Source organism: Daucus carota, chromosome 9 (assembly GCF_001625215.2).
Source record: "Daucus carota subsp. sativus chromosome 9, DH1 v3.0, whole genome shotgun sequence".
Taxonomy (NCBI): Eukaryota; Viridiplantae; Streptophyta; class Magnoliopsida; order Apiales; family Apiaceae; genus Daucus; species Daucus carota.
In genome coordinates, this window is record NC_030389.2 from 15,560,948 (window position 1) to 15,566,770 (window position 5,823).

At 33.3% G+C, this 5,823-nt stretch overlaps 1 long non-coding RNA gene across 6 annotated transcripts; it reads right to left on the minus strand.

Moving 5' to 3' along the window:
* Nucleotides 1-748: 748 nt before the first annotated feature.
* Nucleotides 749-5,081, minus strand: LOC135149342 (uncharacterized). Of its 6 annotated transcripts, XR_010287759.1 has the most exons (7): nt 4,730-5,081; nt 4,169-4,219; nt 3,478-3,614; nt 2,217-2,953; nt 2,037-2,086; nt 1,561-1,709; nt 749-1,059 (listed from the first exon to the last, which is right to left on the minus strand). It is a non-coding gene; the product is annotated as an uncharacterized LOC135149342 (long non-coding RNA). The 6 variants fall into 6 exon arrangements; XR_010287757.1 differs by lacking the exon at nt 4,169-4,219; XR_010287756.1 differs by having other exon boundaries at nt 3,478-4,219.
* Between the last annotated feature and the right edge of the window lie 742 nt (nt 5,082-5,823).

The following is a 5,823-nucleotide window of genomic DNA, read 5'->3' on the forward strand; positions in this document are numbered from 1 at the left end:
TGTCACATTAATACTTCTCTACCCGTGAAGTATCACCCTGATAATTCAAGAATTTTATTAAACTTGTAAATATATATATGTTGTTTCCACTACCAGTGGGGTATCACACTGGTACTCCTCTACTCGTGGAGTATCACCCTGATACTCAACTAGTTGTGGTGTATAACAATGATAATTTTCTTATAATTAAATTTTTTTTATGGATATTTGGGAACCTTTATACTCAATATTCATATTTTGGTTAAATGTTGTTGAGGCACGATCATGCTGGGTATTCAAGGTCAATTCATACTCAATATTCATATTTTGGTTAAACGTTATTTAGAATGGGTTATTTTGCCCGGACGTTCACCCAAGAATTTTTTAATTAAGCTTTTCTAAATATATATGTTGCTCCACTCTTATTGAAATATCACATGATACTCAATTGATTGCGACGTATTCTCGTAATAATTCTCTTACACTGTAAAATATTTTATGGGCATTTAGGGTCCACTTCACTGAATATTCGTATTTTTGTTGAATATTATTGAGATACATGCATGTTCTCATACACGTGAATGGATATTGTTATTCTTCTCACCGACCAACAATGCAGATGATAAAGTGTTTATAGTCCGATGCAAACATGTCTTTTAATTACTTGGTTGCTACATTAATCATTAACTAGCATTAATGCCCGTGCAAGGCACGAGCCTGGTATGAATCTCATATTATTTCAAATTGACACAGCTTATTAGAGCTTAACAGGAAGAACATGTATTAGCTGAATATGAATAAGAAGGATATAACCAAGTTAAGAGGTTGAGTCCTGCAATACAAAACATTTTCTCATTTTCATTGCTAAATTAGTAACATTTAGATACGGAACCATGTACAGAACCTAAATAGAATCATATCAAAAGCCGCACTTTTTAATCTCTACAGCGATTATCCCTGATTGACCTTCGTAAGTCTATCAACTTTTTTCTGCTCAACTGTGAAATCAAGAACATACTCAGAACGGAAATGTTTATGGCGCAAAACCCAGATGGCATCTCCAACGGGAAGCCTTCTAACCTACAGAAGGATTAAAATGAATAACTGAAGAATAATACTAAAAGAAATAGGAAAACATTGTATCAAAATGTGCATGTTTACATGTAAGGTGGATATACTTTAGCTGCTAATTGGTATATAAGTGATTTGCAATATTATAATCAAAAAAACTATTATGTTCAATAAGCCTAAGATGATGTTAGGGCCAATATATCTGAGTTGGGTTCGCGTATAATTTAGAACTTTATATGGCTCTATAAATCATTATTTAGCTTATTTCTATTTCAGTATTGAATTTTTGCGAGATGTTCTCACTGATTTTTCTACATTTTGACCTGGAAGACAAAAATTAATTAGCATTTTGAAATAGTTGATACACACACATAAACATCATATATACACACACATTCTTTTCAGTAGTACAATATCATGAAACTTGAGCACTGTGTCCAAACGAACTTTAATGAATTTAAATTTTTCAGTATTAATGAGCAGATTATATCAAAAGTAAAAGCTAGTTACCTTTGCATGGTAAATTTCTCACGGTCATCCAAGATCAAAATTACTTTATATGCATCCTTAAATGCTTCTCCGTAGGATAAAGGTGGTACTGTTAGAACATTTGATTCAAATTGCCACCCATCTCTGTGCTGCTCAAGCACTTGGCTATCCTATGATTTCCATAAATAAATAGTTCAGGAAGATAATTTCCAAAATCTTAGAATGAAAAAATGAGGCTGAGAAACCTATAACCTTTCTGCACATACTTGAAGCGATAGAAATGTTAAAAGGTTATATCATGCTCCAACTGATAATTAAAGTTAAATACACAATCTACCTTATAGCTTTAGTCCGGAAAAAACAAACAGTAAATGCCAGAATTGAGTCACAGACTTCCCATCTCTTGGCAGCAATGTCAAATACACAATCTTCTAAGTGTCTCCTACTACTACATTCCAAGTTTGTTAAAAAATATGACTTTGGGAAACAGAATTTACCTGCAACACAGAACCAGTTGATGTAGTATTCTTTATAAGAGTGCCTGGACCTGAACATTAAACAAGTACTGATACGAAATGTTAGATACCCAATTTACTTTTAACCATTATGAAATAAATTTAAAATGAATAATATTGTCTTTAATATAATAATCACTTGGCAATGGACGATGGTCATACTTCAGGTTATTCTGAAACTTCAAACTTGAACCATACACCTCAGTTTCTCTAAGACGGCATAGCTGGCCAGAGGGAAGCGATGTTCTTGTTCGGTGATGACTTCCGGACATCCGAAAATGCAAGAAGAATCAAACATGTACTTGTAAATTTGCTCAAAGAAAAGAAAAGAAGTTCAAAATGTGTGTCTGAGAGATTAAACACCAATAAACATGTATGATAAATCAATCAGGAAACAGGATATGATAGCAAGCAAAAGGATGCATATTTGCTTTGAACAATGGATAGAAGAATTACTAACAAAACATGATCTCTGAAAAGTAAAAAAAGGGAAATAAAATAACAGTAGAAGAGTGAATACACATTCTTAAATAATACACATGTATGTGTTCAGAGAGGCAACAACCTGTAGCCAGACGGCCTTTATTCACCTACCTCCATTACAATTTCAAGTTTTCAAACGTAATCACATCAATGTTTGCTTCCCCCACCTTCTCCATGGTTCTCACTACTTGTTCTGGTGTTTCGCCACATCCCAGCATCGCTGATGTTTTAGTCAGAGTCCCAGCATGAGCATTTCTTTGGCTTTCATTAGGACATCAATAAATTGCTTAAATTGGCATGGTGGTCTCGGATCGTACTTTGTTGCTCTTCAACTGTTTCAATATTATGAGCTAAGACTTTGAATCTGGATTTTACAGCTTTCTCTACACAGCTCGGGTCTCCATGAAAATCAGAAACTGCACAATTTTAATAGACCAGTTGTTATCAATGAGAAATTTTTTCAATTGAACTGTCCATCTCTCGACTAAACCTCAAGTACATAAACTCTTTATTTCCTTAATTTTGGCAAGCCTGTTGCCCCTTCTATAATTGAAATTCTAGTTAACGTGACTGACAATTTTTACCTCCAAACCCCAGCATTTTATTGAAGACAGATGTTATAAATTACCGAGCAATAATTCTTACCCAAAGGTTCAATCAACAAAGAAAAATGTCACCAGTTCCCTAAGTTCGCTGAAAGAAATCACCCCAGCTATTCCTAAGGCTTACTAGATTCATAAGGCGGCAAAGGACTAACCACCGACACTTTCCAATACTTAAAAATGGATGTTAAAATAATAGTACTATAGGGAAGTCTGTGGAGCTATGCCGGATGGATCGGCTGATACATTGTATACAAAGGGATCAATGCATAGGTAAATCAAGGAATTTATCAGTTTGTGCGTAAAGGCAGTTACATAAATACAGTAGTTATGCTTACCTATTCTAGGTGCAGCGTTACTATGTTGTTTAGCCAGTCTACGCTGTTCAAGAACATCCTCTGTAACAACAATTCTAGGCTGCATCATTTCCTAGGAGGTTGCTCCATTTACCTGCTTGGAAAAAGACCTGTGTGACCTGTTAGCATAAGTACTTAATTAAATATTTATTTAATAACCGATACGCCAACTTTAGAGGCAATTGATTATGCCTACAAGACACATTTCTCAGAGGTCAAGCAAGTGCTATAGCTTTATGGATATTTTTTATATTTATAAATACCCTTGTAATTTGCAAGTCATTATTCAGGGAGCAATATTATTACTCTGCAGTCTTATTAAGCTCTCACCCTCAAGATCATTAATAATTCAGAAATGTTGCGCTACACATTGCCCAATATAGATATTATATCAAAAGTTGTCTTTTCTAGCATCTAGGCACACCAGTCCTATAGCATGTCAACAATCTTATATTCTCAGTTGTCGACTCTAGAACAGAACAAATGATCTCTGAAAGCTAGTAATTTTGAGCTAACATATCATCAATACATTAAAAAAAACAGACTAAGATTAGTAAGCATGCACATGTACCTTACCAATTACCATATCATTAATCTCAGAGACTTAATTAAGCTTCCTTTATATTTAAGCAAAAGAAGCTAACCAACTGATTTAATTTAGGATGAGCATGACCTAGACTGTTTGCTATGTAACACCCACTGGGAAAGACGGAGGCCTACAATCCTGAAATTGCAAAATTGTACAATTTACCAGCAAAAAATTTTACACAATGAAGCACCACACCAGCAAAGAGAGAAGTGACAAGAATCATAATATTATATTAATCAGCACCACAATACAATCATGTATCTCAAACTGCAAATAGGCAGAAACATTAAGTATTTCAAAGCAAGCTACAAGTGACCAACACAGTTTTTGTATAAATTAAGCAATATGAAATTCAATAACACACCCTGGATGATTACATGATCACCGTCAAAACAAAACAAGTAAAAATATTGACCCTTTTCACCCAGAATTTTAGAGCTAAATGGAAAGAGCTTCAAATCTAAAAATCCATAGCCAACTTTGAGACAAAGGAAAAAATATATCTGCAAAAATCTTAACAAAGAGGATTACATTAGTTACATATCAAAGAATATTAGACAAAAAAATATGCCTAAAATTTATTCTCAGAAACTAACAATACACACATAGCGAAAGCCACAAATAACTAAAGGAAATTATGATTACTTGAATGAAAAATAATATGCATCTTTGGAGCCTGAGCGAAGGTTGTCGATGACAAAGATTGTCAACAAATGATGGATTGAGATAATTAAAATCGGAAAATTTCTAATTTGCACGAAAAAACCTTAATCTGCTATGAGGACACTGGACACAAAAGGTGATGAGTATCCGTAGACCGTAGTGATACAATTACACGCTAATTAGTTGCTAAGGGGGAGCGGGAGGAGCTGCACAGGGCATATGAAGCGGGAGAGATGCTTGTCTGTACATGGGTAATGCATAAAGACACACAGTTTAATCTGCGAAGGCAAGTAGGCTCGGTTAGGCTTGGGATATCCGAGGCGAGGAATTAATTTGCTCAGGTTGAATAACTTGTTCTCGTATAATAGATATAGTAGATGTGAGTTAAAAATTAGTATCACAATGATATACATCTACTGGTGGAGTTCCACCTTGATATTCAACTGGTTGTGACGTATCATCTTAATACTTCTCCGACAGTGAAGTATCTTGTTGGTATTTAGGATCCTTTTTTACTAAATATTCATATTTTGGTTTGATATTGTTGAAAATTGGATGATTTTGATAGACATTTACCCATGAACTTAATTAATGTTTTTTTTGTTAAAAATTATTGAAATGCATATTTTTTGACTATAAATTAATTACTCCCTTCGTTTCAAAATACATGTCCACTTTAGAAAAAAAATTCGTTTCAAAATACTTGTCCACTTCAACTTTCAATATAAATTTATATTTCCAAAATCAACTCTCCTTCACATATTACAAATTTATATTTCCAAGATCAACCATACACCACATGTTATGTTCAATTAATGATTTAATACCTTTTTCTTTTTCACAATCCACTTTTTAAAATTATGTGATTTTTTTAAAGTGGACATGTAATTTGAAACAGAGTGTATATTCTGTTATACATGCTTTGATGATGCATATTGATTACAAGTTATTAATTATATGTACACATTAATTACATGTTTAATTATGGACTCATTAAATGTTTAGATATAATTATGCATATTAATTACAAGTTATTAATAATATGTATCAATGAAAGACAAGGTTAAAAGAATAAT